The sequence below is a fragment of the Stegodyphus dumicola genome, chromosome 5 (genome assembly GCF_044657685.1).
Source record: "Stegodyphus dumicola isolate Sdum_Otavi_A_Nest chromosome 5, ASM4465768v1".
NCBI classification, from domain to species: domain Eukaryota; kingdom Metazoa; phylum Arthropoda; class Arachnida; order Araneae; family Eresidae; genus Stegodyphus; species Stegodyphus dumicola.
Window position 1 is genome coordinate 166,928,682 of NC_140772.1, and position 20,839 is coordinate 166,949,520.

Here is a 20,839-nt window from a genome sequence, read left to right on the forward strand (position 1 = left end):
AAAATTCGTGGGAAGCCATTTCGACTATCCCATCTTCGTACGACTTTAATCAGCCGAAATATTTATTAAAAACTCTGAAAGTGCTAATTTTCGCACTCATTTTTCCCAGTGGCAACATTCTCGCGCGTTGGAGATAAAAATGCTTTATTTAGAAAAGTGTTGCTACTGCTCTTTTTCAAATCGTAGATCCTTTTACTTCGTTAGTTAGCTTTGTTTACTTCGATCTTCGCGGAGACTAACAAGTGTTGCGATTCCGCTTTAACTAAATTAGAAACTTGACGGAATTGAAGCGACACTACAGAGTTTATTAATCAAAATTGTAAGTTTTAGAAAAGAATGTCTGTTTGTGTGTCTGTTATTTGCTCGCGTTATTGATTTCTGATCAATTATGATCAATGTTTTGCCACATTTAATCGACTAAAATTGAATACAGGTGAAATATCGGATGGAACTTAAGCTTTTACGACCATTTGATTAGAAAGACGAAAATTCGTTTAAAACTGTGTGCCATTGTTGCTGATATAATGAGAGAGAATTAGCTTATTTTTCTATGGAAATTTCTTAGGTGGGTCGTATATCGCATCAATCGGAAAAATGTATGACTATTCAGCGTATTTTTTGCATCGTTATTAGAGAAGGATTACAGCGGTATCGTTCTTTTTGTTGTTAGATGCATTACTCAGTTTAACTTAACTGGCATAGGGTACTTCTGCTAGTTAGTTAGATATGCAAGCCTTTTTGAAACAAAAGCTGCCTTTAGAGGCTTTGATTAGTCTACTAGTTCCACAAATAGATAAAATCACATAAAATTGATAAATTTCAATTTTTAAAGTAAAAATAGAAGATATAGGCACAATTCAGCATGAATATATCTTATTGCTTAGGATGATTTTATACAATTAAAAACATCATAATAATGTCATATAAAGGAAATGTGACCTTTTCAGATTATTTCCATCAAAAAGCACAGTCACAGCTTAATTCTAATAATAACTGCGAACTGATGAACTTTCGGAACGCATAGAAATTCCTTCTTTTCATTCCAATTTTCCCGAAATTTTACTAAACATATTTAACAACAGTCTTGTGAATTATTTGAACTGAATGTCCTCTATTTTCCTCTTGAGACAGAAAATAAACTTGTAAGTAAATTTATGCTACGTATAAATATCAACAGTATTCGTAACATGATCAGTGACATTTATAAGAATGGTGGAGCTGATTTTGCTAATATCAGCATTAACTATAATACTGTTTTCATCAATGTTTGTTTAAGTTTCATCAATGATTAATATAATTCATTTGCTGATTATATTACAGTGTGGTATGCATAAATATATTACAGTGTGGTATGCATAAATGAAACAAAATTGAATTATGATGTAAATATTCTGCAAACCTTACTGAAAAATTTCCATTTCAGACTTTAAATCTGAGGAATTTAAAATTTTTATTATATGCATTTAACTATTCCTCATATCATGAAAAATTTAACAACATATTAATACGCAAAAAAGTATATTCAGCTTTCAAATACATGTAATTCTAATTTTCAAATAGATGTAATTTTAATTTTCCTTTATTAACAATTTTCGAAATATTTGGTGCTCAACAGCATGCTCTTTATAGAAATTTTGGGTGCGGTCCAGGTTCGGCGTATAAATGATTCTGGATTTGAATTTATAATTTACTAAATTTAAAATTCAAACTAATTATAATTTGAATTTATAATTAAATTAAATTATAAATTTAATTTTTGAAATTATTTGAATGCTTATAAATATATAAGAGTGGTCAATATACCATTTTTAACCTGAAATTTTATTTTATGATTTTTAAAGAAATGAATCTGAAAAACCTAGATCTGTAAATATATAGTTATATATAACGAACTGCTATCAAACGGTTTTAGTTTTAGGTATCACCTAATCCATTCTTTCAAGTTTTGGAATTCTGGATTTAATGTGAAGAATATCGTAAATAATGTTTCAAGAATATACCAGTAAGTGACACGGTGTGTTTCATAAGCTGTATAATATATTGTAGAACTATGACAAAAGATTAGTATTTTTTTTAAGTATACTGCAGACCAAAAAACAAAGAGAAGCCGAAATTCTCACTTGCCTTTCAGTTTTCCTGAAAACTGATAATTAAAATAAATGTAAATGTAAAATTATTTTTAAACAAAAGGAAGTTAAAATAAACGATAAAGTATGCTTTGGATTTTGCTGCTAATCAAACACGAATGGATATAGGAATAGCCTATTTTTAAACATTAGGGGGAAAATTAATAGAACTACTTATCACTTCTTTTTCTTAAATCCTCCAGTTTAAGTACTAATGCCATTAGATATGTAAAAGATAGCAATGTCTGTTAGACAAATTTTGGAATGATGAATGCGGTTATTCAACCGAGAAGGATTCATCATTTATTACTATTTTATTAAAAGTTAAGGCTATTGTCTAGATGCATAAAACTGCAATAAACTACTTTGATGTGCAGATTTTTATAGTCAGTAAAAATGATTAAATTCTGGTGGTTGATGGTTTTGTTAATGAAAAGTATTTTGTAAAGATTTCGAATTATGCATGCGTTTCAGGCTATGGACAATCGGTGATTTGCTTAGTTCTTTTTACAGCGTCGAATGAAATATGAACTATTAAGAGCTAATTATGCATACGTTTCAGCTATGGACAATCGGTGATTTGCTTAGTTCTTTTTACAGCGTCGAATGAAATATGAACTATTAAGAGCTTAAATTCTTTTGAAGTTTTAGAAGTTTGAAATGAAGTTTCGTAAGTAATAATTGATCTAAATCTGCTTATAATCAATGTGCAAGAAGACGAAGCAACTGTACCACACGTCCTGAAAATTCTTTTGTATTCCTATCCAAAAAATTGCTTTGAGTTTCCTAATTCCCAATCTCCCTCTAAAAGGCGGAGTGTATAAGGTATTTTCTCCTTCCTTCCAGCATGCGTTAAGGTAGCATAATCGGAGGGTATTCGAGAGGTCTATGTTCGAGTCCCGGAGAGGGCACTGCACATTTTTCACATCTCCAGCTTAAAAAATAACCTAATGACTCTACTACATATGGTCACATACTGACAGTAGGAGCACTTTTCAAAGAAATTCTGGCTATCTGTCGAGGTATATTATGCTTCTAGGACAAAATGCCACAGTGCTGATCAAATGGGAAGATCATGTAATATCAAACTGCTAAGGCATATCTCCAGATTGTCAAAAACCATGTTATAATTATCAGGAATCATACCTAAACCATGCATGACAGGATATTGGAATAAGAATTATCAGGTTCAATGTTCCGTCTTACGTTCTTCGGGAACATGCAAGGACCTGACTCAGAACAGAGAGCTTACTAAAGCTATGTTCAATCACTGTGGGAAGTAGACAGGATACACAAGAAGGGTATACAAAACCCTTTATTTTCTCTATTTACAATAACGTCCGTACTTCGGAATACACAGACCCGCTACTTGTGGTCTAACGTAAAAATATAAAAATAAAACTAAACTCTAATTTAACTTTAAAATAATAAACGTGGAAGATTGGCCTTATATTAACAGGAAGCCGTATGTAGTACAGAGAACTGTGAACACTACAATACGTTTAAAAATTATCAAGAGGATTAAAACCTCTGGCCTGGAAGGCAACAAGCAACTGAGTAAAACTTCTAAGGTAAGCGGCCTGCTTCGACTCACTGCTTCCTCTCTCTCGCTTGGCAAAAAGCCACAACTTAAATACTTGGCGTTCGCCAGACAAACTTTGCATAAATACGTTAACGCTTATAATTCTGGCCGGAAGTAGAAAATAAGAAGTGATAGTAAAGATTTAAAATAAAATAAACGTTAGTAAAACTTAAGATCCTTACAGAATAATAATCTTAAGAATATAAGAATTTTGGTTCGCGATACTCAGTGATGGGACTATATACTATTTCCTAAAATAAATGGAGTACAGCTCCTTCCCTAGGGTGGAGTCATGTAAGTTTGTATGTCATAGTTTTGTAGGAATAGAAAAAGCATTCTTTGTCTGACTTTATGCCTGTCACTGCAGAAAATTGCCTTTTATTTTAAGTGGATACTGCTAAAAGTACCTCAATACAATGATAAATACAAACCTTGAATAAAAATGCTTTTGATACGGTTCTAGTTAGTATGGCTATAAATAAATACAATATTTTACCATTTGGGTTGTAGAAGCAAATATTTGTTGAATGTCATTTCTTAGAAATGACGCTCTTTACATGCTACTGTGGATCGCGATTTATCAGCCTTTTACTGGCGTCAGCCGGTGCCTGATTCAACATAATGTAAATAAGTCTTCTAAATAATTTGGATTTTGATCAACAGACGCAGAAACTTTTGTAGTTAATTTATGTTATATAAGCTGATAATGCTTTTTTTTTTAAAGATCTATCAGCATACCGCTATTAATTATTATTTTTCTATCTGCACTTGTATACAGCTAACCATTTTTAATGAAAAAGCAGAAATCTGTATCATTAGCATCTTCAGCACTCGATATTTTGTAAGCAACTTGATAAGTGGGAGTTTGGAAGCCTATTCGTGTGCATATAATAACAATTGAGTAATGGAATTACAAACCAAACGCATGAAACGTTTTGGATGCCATAACACTTTTTCCAAGTGGTTAATAAAATGCAGTCATTATGCCTACCAGCCACATAGAATGTAACAGTCATGCATTTTTGTACTAATTCTGTGATTCTGATATGCAACAAATATTCCACCACAATTCCAACATTTCGCTGTTCATTAAAATTTTTAATTGAAAATTATATCCAGTCATATCGAAAGTAAAATCAGAGATTGTTGGAGCACAATTGCTTAAGAACACCATTAAATAATTAATATATCTCTCGGTATGCCAAATTCATGATAACTTGCAATTCAGTTTCTTTTTGGGTATGATAATCACTAAAGCTTTCGTAATTTCATTTTGATGTTAAAACTTTTTCGCAGTAATTCAAAATGAATTCTAGAGCTATTAAAAAGGATGTTCAAGGTTTATGAATACAAGAATCGACACTGAATCAAAAAATTATCTAGGGACATAAAACATATTAGGATTCGATAAAAATTAAAAGTTTCTGCAGTAAGACGAAATAAATAAATACATTTTTCGTGAATAAAATTTTGAGTTAATTTACTGTCTAAAATACAATAACTTAAAGGGAGCTCAAAATATACAAATAAAAATTTATAGTCAAATATTTTAAATTCTGCAAAGTATCTTTAAGACAATACATTGTCGTATATTTTATTTCTACGCAGCTGTTTTTAAATTCCTTTCTTAAAAAACAAATAAAACTAATATATTTATTTGATTAAATCTTCTGTTTATTTTTTTTACCACTTTCAGTTTTTAACTGAGTTTTTATTTTAATTCGTTAAAAAGGAACATATGAGCTCAAAGATTCAAAATTTAGATATATTTTCATATTTCTGTTACCTTTGAGGACATCTTAGCAGAGCTCAACAATTTTGTAAATTCTCAGTTTTTAACTAACAAAACTTTTGTGGTTAGTTACCGAAGTGAAGTTCACAATTCTAGACTTTAATCGATAAGTAAGAGAATCCCGGAGACGTACTCCCTCTCCCCCCCCTTCCGAAAAAAAAGAAAGAAAGATAAAGGAAGACGATTTATTTTGGCAAAAAGGCAAATTTAACGAACATGTGTCCGTCAAAGAGTTAAAAAAGCCCTTTCCTTTTTTAAAGTAAACCGAGGATGATGCTGTTCTTGAAAAGTTTCTTTTTAGGGCCGGAACAAAAATGTGAAAAACTTTACTCGATCCTCTACAACTAGCTTACACCAGTAGACAGCTTGTAACCAGGTGCAGATGAAAGTCCGCTTGTTATTGACTTAGTAATTTGTTTTGGGTTATGTATAGGGAGCAATCTGGCGAGAAATTTTAAGGGTTGTCATTTTAGAGGCGAGAGACCTTTTGATTAGTCTTAATTTTAATACTTCTCCAAACACTACTATCCTATTCCTCGTATATTAAAACAGACAACTTGTAGAGGCATTAGGTAATTTGGAAGCAGGAGAAGTGAAAAATGAGCAACGCCTTCGGCGGGAATCGAACCACGGACCTCTGGAATATGCGCCCAGCGTGCAGACCACTACACCACGAAGGCACGCTAAGAAGGCGGGGAAAAATACCTTATATACTCCCCCTTTTAAAGGGCGACTGGGTATTTTAGGGAACCCAATCGCCAAATCCTGGGTGTGGAGAATCATCATCGACCACCCTTTTAGTTCGGGCGCAACTGTAGATATATTGGGTATTTTATTAAAAGCAAGAGAGATTGAAAAATGAGCAACGCCTTAGCCGGGAATGGAACTACGGACTTCTGGATTACGCGCCCAGCGTGCAGACCACTACACCACGAAGGCACGCTAAAAATGCGGAAGAAATACCTTATAAACTAAAAGCCATACTTGCACTTTAACCGTATTACTAATCACAATACTTCCAGTTGTTCTTAACAAGTTTTCACACACTTCGTTTTTATCATTTTCCAAAAATCCTTGCATTCCATTCTTTTCAAATCTTAATTAAAGTTAAACTTTAATGCTTATTAGCTATATTTCTTCATGTTTTGCACTGGATGGTTATTACCATTGAAATTAAACGAGAATACAAGAGTTGAACTCTAATAATTCAAACCAAAGAGGCAGAAATACTACACAATTTTGTTCTTTTCTTTCTTACCAGATTGTTCTCTATACATAACCCAAACCAAATTACTAAGTAAATAACGAGCGGACTTTCATCTGCACCTGCTTACAAGCTGTCTACTGATGTTAGCTGGCTGTAGAGGATCGAGTTAAGTTCCAACAAGTTCCGATTTCCCTACCAGAAGTAGTTTAAAATGAGCTTCCTAGATAGTCGGTACTCATTTGAAAGGGCTGAATTCATGGGGTTTTCAAGTTTTCACATGTGTTACGTAAATGCGAGAATGTAAATGTGACAGTTTCACCTAGAAAATCCTTCTGAAAAGTATTCTTTTCCTTAGGTAGATAGTCCTAGCGTTTTGTACTTAAATCAATTACCAGCCACTCAAACCATTAAGTCGCTACCGTCTTCACTTATGGAAATCTCTGACATTTATTCTGGAGAAAATTGGAAACCAAGACCGAATAAACTATTATGACTTTCGTGACTTTGGCCGCTCATTGGAAAACTACAGAAAAGAAGGGAATAAGTCCTTGACTGTTCATTCCTTATATAAATTTCACACCGACTAGAAATATAAAAGTACTTTCTCTAGAAATAATAATAAAAAAAAATTGTAAAATTTCAGATACAGCGCAATTGTAATAAAGGAAAGTGAGAAGAGCTAGAATTAAAGAAATAGTGAATTTAGACCAAATTTTAAGGAAATCAGCTTGAAAATTTGTCCGGTTACGTTTCCTTTGCATGCCCTCATGTTTTAATTTTCTAGCCAGGCAACCCATGTGGACGAAACATGAAATGAAGATAAAAAAAACAGAAAATAGTATAATTTTATTGTAACATATTTTTACCCAAATCTACTCCCACATTATATGAAGAAGTGCTTTTTTTTTTTTTTTTTTTTTGCAATATCTTGCTTAAATTTATTAATTCATTGCTTATTAATCGATGAATTAATAAATTTTAGGAAGAATTAAAGACTACTCTTCGTTTTTACTCCATTCATTTAAGAATTTCTTTATATTATTTCTTCATGAGCTTTACGAAAATAGTTTAACTGTCTCAAGACCTTTTCAAAATAAATATTAATAAAATGAATATCAAAGTGATGTATTTTAGAGTTTTCGTTTGAGAAAGATCTCTAAGTATTTTCAGTTTAATTCTTTTTCACTCTTTGTCATTTTGAGATTTCATTTTTTTTTTCTGTTTAATACATCCGGTTTTATTTATTTTATTTTTTGCCCCTTTTACTTCTTCCAGTGGTATGCAATAAGTCGTTCAGTTGGGTCAGAATTTCTGGACATTCCGCGTAAAAAAGAAGGCAATTGGCTTGATCGTCGCGAAGCATGTCTTGGTGTCATCGCGTCGCTTATCGCATTCCATGTTATCGCCTCCGCTTTTCTTTGGTTGTTTTCCGCCATTATCTACGCAGATAGTGAATACGGCATGGCTGCAGAGAAAAAGAGTTCCTGTTCTCTTCTGCTAACAAGTAATTAATAATCACTCTTTATTTATACTGCTTTACCATTTTAGGATTTTCACAGTCTGAATCCATCTCATAACTTTGGGAATATATAAGTCATTACTTTTTTTATAACCCCATAAAGATATTTATGCGCTTTTGATTACTGAAAGCCCAAAGTGACAGAATTTTCTGCTCGGAAGCTTTTCAATTGTGTTTGACAAATGTTAGAGAGCGTTTTATCTATTAAAGAATAGGTATTGACAGAATGCTAAGAACGTATTTTACTATAGGAACAACACTTTCCTCAACGTTTAATTGCATTTCATTTTAATTTTTTTTTAAACTGTTTCAGTTAATTCAAAAAAGAGAACTGTATATACGATAAGTCATCGATTCAGTTTTTATTCGCATTGCATTTGTAATCCACGAGGAATGAAGTAATGAATTTTTATATTTAGATTTAAATTTGACTTGTGTTGACAGTGAGTCAGAACTCCAATTTGTCCGGTTACGTTTCCTTTGCATGCCCTCATGTTTTAATTTTCTAGCCAGGCAACCCATGTGGACGTAACAGGAAATGAAGATAAAAAAAAAAAAAAAAAACCCAGAAAATAGTATAATTTTATTGTAACATATTTTTACCCAAATCTACTCCCACATTATATGAAGAAGTGCTTTTTTTTTTTTTTTCTTTTTGCAATATCTTGCTTAAATTTATTAATTCATTATTTATTAATCGATGAATTAATAAATTTTAGGAAGAACCTTAGGTTGTCTATTCATTTCATCTGCTCTCCGCAAGCGTTAAAAACAAAGTAATACTGTACTACATTAGTTAATTGAAGAAATCACAATATGGAACATTTGAGTCTCAAAACTCGTAAGGTGTGAAAGTGAGATTCCGTGCATGATACACACAAACTTCCGTCACTTGCCTTTCACTCTATTTAATGCTCTAAAATCGCTTAAACTTGGCGAGGCAAAAATTCGTTAAATTCGTAATTATCCTTTTTGGACGTGTTACGCTAAATAAAAGAGAAGGGTTTATTTACAGATTACGTTAATTATCCAGTTATTTGTTGATAAATGTTTCCTTGCATTTTAGCAGGGTTATTACAAAATAAAATATACTACAATCTCGATTATCATAACTGACTGGGAACACCGGTGAGGTCGATGTCATCTGTTCGATAGATTTGATGGGCTCGAATAATAATCTTTGTCGCTCATATAATCCAGCTTCTATAATTTATTACATTTCTTATTCATCTGAAAATATAAACTTATCAGAATTCAAGGCATTTCTTATTTACATGAATACACAGTGCGATTCAAAATTATTTTTCAAAAATGTGAAGGGAGGCAGAGGGAATCGAAACAAGCAGATTTTGAAATGGAACGTGATTGCGGAAATGGCGTATTGAGGTGGTACAGTGCGCTATCGAGCGATACTTAAAACATTTTGCTGGCGTAAATCATAATTCCCCGTGCTGCTTTTGAGAGGCAACGTGGAGCCTACCATCATACATTTTATCTGTGGGGCTACGGATGGAAACAGAGCAGCAGCTCAAAGGATGTATCCAGGAATCGTTCTCTGTACCTCCTTTCAATAGAAGCCCCACAGATGAAGTATACCTCTGAATTACGCCTTCATGTAGCGATGCCACTCAAAATTCACTCGGCTTTAACACCATCAGAATATTTTACCTGTGCTCAACGGCTTCTTGTACCACCTTAGCGCGCCATATCTGCACGTAATATTCCATTACAAATTCTGCTTATTTCTGTCCTTTGGCCTTTACATTTTTGCCAGATGTTTGTGAATCTACTAAATTTGTTAAAGTATTTTATGAGAATTGTGTAATGTAAATGATGTTGATCGGCGAAACCGGCGCTTCAATATACTGAGATAGATCAGTCAGAAGCTTACTGATAGCAAATTAAATTTATTACTCTTATTATTAGGTGAACGTCGGGACATTAGAAACTCCCACATCCCATGGGAGCTCCAAATGAAATCATATAATCACTTAAAACGTCCGAAATCTGTAAAGTTTTTATGCTGTATTTTTTTGCTTCAGTACAGGAAATGTAATAAAGTGTCACACCTTAAATGCAAATAACGTTAATATAGACATCTACCTATAAAACATAGACAGTGTAAATAATGTCAGTAAGTGAAAAATGATAGAATAAACTTCCCCAAAAGATACTCGAACATGCACGATGAAATGAAACCAGATATTTCCCCTTGCAGGTCAGCATTTCATTAAATTATCGCCCTTGATTTTTTATAAAAATGCTGACATAAAATGAGTGGTTTTATAATTTTCATGTTCTTTTTTTTACCGATGAAATGGTTTCAGATATTTTTGGTATATGATTTTATTTTCAAATATATTAGGTAGGTATGATTTAAGATATATAAATAAGATTTTAATTTGATTAAATGCGATTTAAAATATACATGTTATACTTTTCTAGGGTACTGAGTATTTCAAAATTATTCAAAAATTTAATTATTTATTGACGAATATTTATTTTAAAAAATAATACGAGGAAAATTACAAGAATGAAAAAGGAATGTCAGTTAAGAAAAATTAATTGCAGTTTGTTTAGTCCATAAAAATTAAGCTGCTAGGACGTTTAACACATATGACTATAACTATCATGAATAGTTTGCATTCATTAAAGTTATAATTTATGTTCGATAGGTATAAAAAAGTTAGTTTAATGCGACAGAGAAAAGAGTGTACTCAACGGGAATTCTTTAGGATCCCCTTCCTGTAGAGCATGAGTTGTTTCCTAACATGCAAAAACTTTCGTTTATTGAGTGGAAACTGTAAGAAAATAAATAAAAAGTAGCTTTTAAGCACTCGAAGGAACCCTGCGTCACCATGACCTGAGCACCTCAACGGCCTGCCAATCAGAGGCGCGCTTTCGGTGGGCCACTTGAAGGTAGACTATCCCGTTGGCTCTCGGCGCCTCCCCTCTCTCCTGCTTCCCCCAGTTAGTCGAATCTTGCTCTTCATCCTCCGGTTTCCCAAATATTTCATTCACAAATTTTCTCGCGGCGCAGCTTATTGGAACTTTTCTCCTCTCTATGGATATTATAGTGATTTGATTGCCGTAACGGAACCTTTCTGATATCTGTCATAAGAGATTCGTGAATCATTTTTTCAGTCTTTTTTTTTTTTCAGTCTTAAGGTAAGAGCAATTTCGTTATGAGTTCTTATATATATTTCTAAGTACTTACTTTGGCAGTTTGGTATTTATAGAAATATTCTGTGTGACCACGTAAGAATATCCACTGTAAAATTAATTTATACTTTATTGGATATTCTGATCGTATTGATAAATGGATTGTGTAAAAATGTAGTTATTTGGAACATAAAGGTATATATTTTTGTTAAGATCATACATAATTTTATATTCAAATACAGAATATTTCATGACACATCTGTTTATATGTGCTTTATATCGGCATTTCGCAGATGGTTTTCGAAGGAATCTTAAAGCTGCGAATTGCGTGAAGAGTAAGTTTTCGTTCTGCGACAATAAAGCACAAAAATTATTTATATATTTCTGTTTATAAGGAAATTATTTGCATTTTAAATGGCGTTATCTGCAATTCGTATTTATGAATTACCGAATGATGAATCATCCTCCGACCACATTTAATTTGAATTAACAACTGATTTCGAATGCAAAATAACCATCCATAACACTCATCTTCACGGTTATTTTTAATTCTGGCTTTCATCAGTATTATTTCTAGGAGAGAAGAGAAATTGTATGATAGTAGAAAATTTCGGATTTTCTCACACTCTAAGCTGCTTGTTTTTTTCTGGGTGGGGCAAGGGGAGGAGGGATTAAAAATCATGGACAGCTTCCCTTTTCATTAAAATTTCATTATCTTCCATATTCAAATATGGATGATAATAAAGAATTTTCTCCTTAAAAATATATGACGGTATCCCCTAAGATACCAGCTTGCAGGAACTGATTTTTGTTGAGATGAACACACGTTTCTTAACAGTTGCATCTTGGTACACCCTTTTTGTGCACAAAGTCGACTGCGGGACATCAACATGCAAAACATATATAGTGATCTAAATAATGCATTTTGCAACTGCATTTCTTCTTCGTTTATGCCTCACCTATATATTTTGTTTATGTGGTGTACGCATATTTCTTTTATGCCTCACCTGTAGTTATATACAAAATTGCAGGGTACATAATTGTAATAATGAGTTTCTAATTTTCAGATCCATTTAAGAGACATCCAGTTCTGAACTGATCAATATGATAACCGATTAAATGTCAGATAAATTAAGCAAATAAATTCGTTATATATCCATTACATATCTTTAAATAAATTTTGATGCAGTGCGAATAAAGGACTCATTGATATATGCGGAATGACGATGACTTTTCGTAATGCACTTATTTAAGGAAAAAAATTAACATGCACCTTCCTAATGTCCTAATATATGAAGTTCTCAATATAAATTTTCAAAGTCCCTAAATCAAATAAGATTCGGAAAGAGTTCGGCAAGGAATAGCAAAATGTGTTTTATCGTAGAGGAACATGTTAATAACTTTTGATACCAAATATCATAATTTTTGCACGTAAAGATGTCTGCAAACGAATACCCGAAAAAAAATGTTTCTAAACCATTGGTAATAAGTTAAACCACTGGTAATAAGAGAAAAACGCAGAAATAAATTGCTGAGTCTTTAAATACATCTGTGGCCAACAATAAATAAAATAATACATTCAGATTCGCAACTTGGAAAAGCTAAAAAACATAATGTTCACCAGAGTTTGCGGAGGCCATTGGCTCAATAACAGGAAAATTGAAAGTATAGTGTAACCCTCGATGAATCATGGGTTTACCTAAATGACTGAAAACAAAAACAAGGGTCTATTTATCATCGAAAACGAAAAGAAAAAATATCCAAACCTGGTTGAATGTAAAAAAAGTTTCAGTAAGAGCAGGTTGCTTGTCGAAGTTTTCTCTTATAATGGGAAATTAAAAATAAGAACAATGGGGAAAATGTTAAAATCAACTAAATATAATATCATGAGAAAGTTTTACGTCCTATATTTACTAAAGAAATACACTTTTTTTTCTGTCAATAACTTTAAACGAGGGAAACTTCATCAAGAGAAAGCAACAAGTCATACTTTCAAAAGTACCACTGCAGTCCTTTAAAAAGTGAAGACTGATACAGGTATTGCATATATACCTTTTCAACACATTCCTGAAAAGTCTCCTGACATTTTACCTATGAAGCGTTTTGCCTTTGCTTTCTTGAAAAGAGCTCTTTGTAAATGCAAGCCACCACGACTCATGGACTCTGGAAAGCAGAAGGGGAATGTATATCAATCCCCTTGGGAGATTTTTCGAAAAGTACTGCTAGAATGGAAATCACAATGCATACGTACTATATTACAGAAAAACAGCTATCAGACCAAACATTCGAAAAAATGCTCTTTATATTTTAAATAATTATTAAGCGGTCCTGAAATGGTTGTAGTAATGTTTAAACACTCTTTGTATTTTTAACCCACTCGAGAGTAAACTTATGTCTGAAGAGTAATTGCATTAAGATTTCACCCATTAGATATAACTGCAGAAAGTGTGCGTGTTTCCACAACAAATAATATGTGGCGTTTGTTCAAAGGAAAACTGCTCGCTAACTAAAGATCAATAAATAAAAGGACTGTAATTACCAAAGTAATTATGCTAGCGGAGGAAAAATGCAATAATTCACAATTTCTTCAATGACTGCAATCCGACTGGTACATTTTCGCTTATTTTAAATACATGTGAATGCGAATTGGATTTTTAGAGAATCCTTTCAGAAAGTGTTCATTTTTAGGCAGATAGCTTTCACGTGCTTTTTCGTAATTATTAAACATTAACCAATATCTAGATGCACACAGATACCCTAAATGTCTGTGAAATATAAGCATTTATCGAAATTTATAATAATTACCATACTTATTAGCCAATAAAAAATAATTTGTTATATCAAATAATAACTACTATATTTAATCAATAAATACGCACAGAATTCGTTAATTTTAAATTATAAGTAAAATTATAAATTCTTCTTCTAGTACCCTACCTAAAAATGCTTCAAATAGCCACAGAACTTCGGAATTTAAAATTTTACCAGTGAGTTGTATATGATTCTGGAATATACTGGATAGAGTTCGAAAATTCCAGTATATAACACTAGAATGAGGTGGAGGGTTAAAATAAAAAAAAATAAAGCCGCAAGAACTTGAAATCCCGTAAAACATTTATTTATCTATTCAATTATTACGCCTCGTTCATTTCTATAAATTTCGCACCATCGTATTCTTTGGATGTACTGATTACTTATATGAATTTTAAACTCTATTCTTTTAACGATTTTCGGATTTTAGGACAGATTTATATAATCTTTTGGATTTTCAATATTTAAGTCCAAAAATGTTCTTGGTAACTATTATGTAAGATAAGATATAAGTGTAATTAAAATAGCTTATTTTTCAACGAGTAGTATGCTAGTAACATTATATTGGTAGGGATATCGGCATACCTTCCTATGCAAATGTTATTAATCAGTTGGTACACGAAATTTTTAGTTAAGTTCTCTAATAAAGCTGCTACAGTGTATTTAAATTTATTAGAAAATATTAAAGAACCAACTTAAACATTTCACTCTGAGTAAGTTGGAAATAACGTCGTTAACTCCATTTTTTTCCAAGGGAACAGATTTTATACGTTGTTCTAATCCTTCAAATAATTCCACTGGCTTTATTGCCATCCTTATTCTCTCCATTGCTTTCTTTGCTTTGCATTAGGTTTTCTTTCTCGGCATCTCTCAATTTTAAGTATTCCGGATTTCATCAAATTCATTTATTATAACCATTTAAATCAAAAACAGGCAGATTAAGAACAAACCGAAACAACCAAGATAAGATAGATAATAGCTCTCAAAACATTTCAGAAGCGTTTTAATCATATTACAGCTGTTTTGAATATAGCGCGAAAGAAACAAAAGAAATGCAGTGGCGGATTTGTGAAGTGGAGTTACTCATTGCACCTGAACGCCCAGGGACCTCAGCTAGTAAGACACGAGATATTTTTATTATTTTCTAAAAGGTATTAATTAGTTGGGGAGTTATTATTAATTAAGCCCCCGCGAATGCGATTTGTGCAGCCCTGTCTGCGAGAATATGCTTAATAAGATTATAGCGGCATAAGGCTTTTTTTATGCAGGAGACGTGAAAAATGAGCAATACCCACGCCGGGACTCGAACCCAGACTTCTCGAATACGCGCCAAGTGTGCTATCGCTACATCACGAAGGCACGCCGAAAGGAGTGAGAAAATACTTATTTAACGAAGGAAGCTTAAATAAAATACATGAGATGCTTTACTATCAGATAAAATCCTTCAGAATATAATGATGTATAAATACCGGATTGATTTTTAAGTTACTAAGTTACTGAAAGAATAAGAATTGTTAACTAGTCGCATACAATAAAATATAACACGTCAAAGATTCAGAAATTTTCGAAATTGTTGTCTCCCAAACTGATGTTAAAAATACTCACGCTGTAATGATGCATTTAAATTACACTAATACCCCATATACAGCGCAGTAATTCATGCCCAGACCGATAACTTAAGTAAAGATAAATGTATGCCTAAAACACGATACTAAAATAGGGAAAGTCATATCGGATTAGCTTTCACCAAAACAAATGAAAAAAATATTCACTCTTATTAAAATTCATTAAATGATCAAAAGTTTACCTCGAATCAAATTAAAATTTATGAAAACCGAGTAGAATACTCAGATTATTAATATCCACATACCTGTGTAATTTACATCACGGTTACGGATTTATTTGGCTTTATTGCGACAAGTCTTTGAACATATAAGAAATCTGGTACTGAAGACAGACTTTTTTTTCCGACACAGACCTGATTTTTCGTTTATAAAACTTCTTAGTTGTCTTTTTGCAGTCTTCTTTTCGTGGTTCTACTGAATGTTTTTATCCTTTTTCTGAAAGTTGCTACTTCTTGATTGTTTGAATCGGAGTCTTTAATGGTGTTAGTCTTAGCTTCGATACATCAGTTTGAAACAGCCATATTTTTAGCCAAAGCGTTAGCTCGGGCTATTAATTTCGTTTTTGAATTTTGCGTTGATTCACTGAAAATGCCCGTGTCACTTTTCAAACTGTTGCCACCAAATATTATCGCCCTGTGTTATACTTAAAGAAATTAAATAATGAAGAATATGTATAAATGAATGTAATTTTTTTGCGTTTTGATAAAACAACGGTACCTAGAGCCATCAAATTTTAAATAATGTATTCCCCCTCCGAATATGGGCTTCCGAAAGCCCAAATTTGGAATTTGGAAATTGTTTTATTATCGATTTCATATTTTGTAACACTTTAACGAATTTTTGTTTAAGAAGCTCAACGATTTCAAAGTGAGCAATGGCAACACTGTACGGGGGGGAAAAAAGCATTTTTATATTCAGCGCGCGAGACTGTGTATCGGAAATTTTAAAGATATGCTCATTTAAAAATTATTTTGCGATATTGATGTTGAATTGAATTTTATGGTTTAAATGCGAAGAACATGCTATTTAATAAATAAAGGTAACACAGAAAACATTAAAAATACACCTTTTGGGGCGTAATGTAATGCCTGAAAGCTTTCAGTTTTTGTTAATTTTTTTAAGAATATTTTTGGGCGTTCTCCTTAAATTATTGAAGAACACTTCGGTTCTTTAAATCGCATAAGATAATCTAACGTGAGCTTTTGTTTCTGATCTGTATGGAATGGAATGAGCGCATGTAAAAGGAATTGAATGAACCCATCTAAACTTAAAGTCTTCTAGGAAAAGAACTGTAGAATTTTAAAATTTCAGTTGCTTTTCTCAAATATTTTTCTCTGTTATCCAGAAAGACTCAGCAATAGGTTGTTCTGTTGCTGAGCCTTTCTAGGGTTAACTTAAAAAAATTGCGTTAATTTAAAGAATGTCGTTTAAATTTAGCTGAAAGAATATCTCGTTAAATATTATTTATTATATCTAGAAATAAAACACTTTGTAGAATTTCTAAAATTAATTATTTGTAAAATTATTTAAAACTATTTTCTGAAACGTTAAGGTTCTTATTCACATTTCACAGAGCGATTATTTCGAAAACTTTCATGCAGTCAGCCCATTTTTTAAGATATGAAGCCAGGTGATCAGCGGGTTTACGTCTCTACCGCTGCTAGACCTGGAAAGTTAGTTTAAGTTTAATGGTACTTGGAATTGTGAAATTTAATGATGCTGATTCTCCAAAAAATATTATATTTATGAAAAATAGGTAATTGGATATGCGTTTCCATTTGCAATATTCAAGTGTAAAGAACTATTCGAATATATATAGTCGACTTCCGATAAAAGGTGCGAATAAATCGAGTAGCAATTTAAAATAAAATAATTACGGACCGATGGATAATTACTTTCACAAACCATCAGTATGAATCAAAAGTGTCCACGGAAAGTGTACAAAAAAGTAAAGAAAATTGTACAGCAATACGGGAATCGTAAAAGATAATGTCTGTAGATGAATTTTACTACAAAAAAAATTCCTAACAGATTTCTTTTAATGCGACTCAAATCTCGGTGGCATTATTAAACTTCTCTTTGTCGATTTATAAGGTATGTTTTCCTTTCTTTCTGTATGCCTTCGTGGTGTAACAGTAGCACACTCGGCGCGTTTTCGAGAGGTCCAAGTTCGAATCTCGGCGAAGGCATGCTCATTTTTCGTGTCTTATACTTTCTTCCTAATTTCAGCATGCCTTCGTGTTATAACGGCAGTACACTCGACGCGTATACGAGAGGTCCCGGCGAGGGCATTGCTAATTTTTCATGTGTTCTGCTTCATAAATAATATATGATCATAAAATAGTCTAGTTGTAAGAAGGATGTATAGTTTATTTAAATGATGGCAATAAATGTTCATAATGTGATTTCTCAGTGACATAAATTAACACTATGAATTTCTAGCTGGGTTTCAGAGAAGTTATTTAATAGTAGTGTATCTCAGTCATTTTTATTTCTCGAATAATATTTAAGGATTTCAGAACATTAATATACTCGTATAATAAAATAATAAAAATGAATCAAAAATCCCGAAACCTTTATATGCTTAAATATAAAGATGAAAAGTTGGGAAAATCTATTAAAATTAAATAAAAAATAAGACTTCTTTCTTAAAAAAAGTTTACTAATTTGAATAAATAAATTAATATATGCAAATAATGTTTTTCTCTAAAATTCTTTTAGTAGTTTTATTATTCTGACTTCAAACACTGTTATTTAGATTATATAAACTTGTCCAAGTATAAGCACGAAATATAAACTCCATTCTTAATTTCACTCGGTCTCCTTTGAATTTATTCTTTTTTAACGAATTAAAGAAACTATGTGTAAAATTAATTCTTTTAATTTGCATCTAAAATGTAATTGTCGTGATTCCTTATCACACTTTTTTTTTTCTTTTGGGTGGTTTATACGAAACCACACGAGAGCTATTTGCCTAAGGGAAAAGATTTCTTAGAGGACTTTCTAATGGAATCTGGCTCATAAAGTTACCAGTTTGAAAACAATGAATATTAGTTGCTTTGAAATTCTGTTTTTGATTTGATAAAGTAACCTTAATTGCACCTGGTTAAGTAATTCAGTTTTTAATTTGAAGAAAGCAGCTTTACAAAGGTGCCGTTCTTTGGTGTCATGAATACCTTTGTGAAGATTTCTGCCTTGGCAAACAATGGCTAATTTGCATAAAGGTATCGACGCCTTTATAAAGAAGTGACAGTTTTGAAGACGCCGAAAAAAAAAAACCTTTCTCCACTTAAGGACATGAAGTACAAAAAATTTAGATCAAACAAGGATGAACTAACGAGGATGGCATTAAGATGATGAGCTTAAGAAGTTTACAGACCTTTATCTTTCAGTTAATTATGCTTTTTTGTGCAGTTTAATCTTTTTCAAACATATTAATTGTTTTATGCGGCATGCACTGCACAATTTTGATTAATGTTTCATCAGATTTTTAGGCAGTCGATATCAGGTGACAGACATTCGCCTTTCCAAAAATTTCCTGAACTCGCGATGGCACTTCGGTCCCTAATATTTAAAATTAATTTTCACAAGCAGATATTAGGGTACCTTGTGTTTTGAAATACTTTGATATTAGTAGTCTGAGTAGCTTCAAGCATAATTCTCATACTTGATTTATCGAGTGTAAAAATCATAATTTGTACTTGAGATAAAAATTTGAGTTATTTTCGTCAATTATTACATGCCTTTTCTTGGGTGCTTGGCTATTAATTGATAGCAGTTAAGCATGCGAGGACTATTTCCCTTAAGACAGTCGCTTCCATGGAACATTTTCTATGGTGCATAGGTGCTCACGCTGCACATTGAGAGTCGTGGAAAAAATCAGCCTTTTTCTATTATTTTGGATACTAATAATGTGAGTTCTATATAAAAATGAATTCTTTAATAATATAAATGAAAGTAATTGATAATATTTTTTAAGTAGGTACCGTTAATTTTTGTTTGAATGTAGACTTAACGAATCACTTCAGAAAACTGTGCTGTTGAGTGAGATTAAAAATTCGTATATTATACGTATATTAATATATGTTATTGCAGCAGAAATTGAAAGATGGGTGCCCAAAACGTAGGAAAACGTAGAAAGATGGGAGCCAATAAACCTTTAATTACACGATACTGTTACATGCGTACGGCTTCATAATGGACTGAATGCACACAGAACCGATGGTAGGAGGATAACATTAATTTTTCTAAATGAAACACTGTACAGTTCTGTAATTTTTCCAAAAAGTACTCGTACAACTCTTCTCCGTATGACAGAGCACTATCAGTAGTTACCACTTCAAGCTACTAAGAACTTGAAACATAAGGCAGTGTGAAGTGGATCTAAAAAGTGAAGCTCGCGCTGAGTTCTCTCAATAATCCGAATTCAACTCTGAACTAACAACTAAAAACTGATGCTCTCTCTGATCTCATATAGTTTTTCCCCAGCCGCCGAGAAATTTTCAGTACCTTGAAATTACTCGAGGGCATATGCAGTTACTGTTACATACAGGGCCGAATACAGTTACAGTTACAGTTACATATGCATTAGGCCAATTACAGTTATAAAAAGGGGCCAGACCAAAGTGTTGCCAAATAATAGCCAATTTTGGCGACTTTTAGCGATTTTTCGCCAAATTTGGCGACAAAAATTAGTCGTTAAAACCATTGCCAGCTTATCGTTATCTGGACTAACTATTTATCTCAATGTTTAATGGACTTGCCCCTGTAATCTTATTTTTCTGGCCGAGCTTCACTTTCTCGAGCCGTTTCATGTTATATTATTAGAAATTAAAACATTTCTCTTTGAGAAGGGTGTTATATATCCTGAACTAAAGGATGATCAATGGATCCAAAAATTTACAAGACATACTGCTATTTACATATAATGTCTCAAAAATTACTTATATATATACACAATTGGTAACAATGTTTTGTTTTTCCTTATCGAAAAAGAAAAAGTCGGCGCTGATAGG

General features: G+C 32.3%; 1 protein-coding gene across 1 annotated transcript in view; it reads left to right on the plus strand.

Moving 5' to 3' along the window:
• Positions 1-11,237: 11,237 nt before the first annotated feature.
• Positions 11,238-20,839, plus strand: part of LOC118183486 (matrix metalloproteinase-21-like) — a 172,003-nt gene continuing 162,401 nt past the window's right edge. Inside the window, exon 1 of the mRNA XM_035353047.2 lies at positions 11,238-11,394. The gene's annotated coding sequence lies outside the window, so the exon portion shown is untranslated. The remainder of the gene's footprint in view (positions 11,395-20,839) is intronic.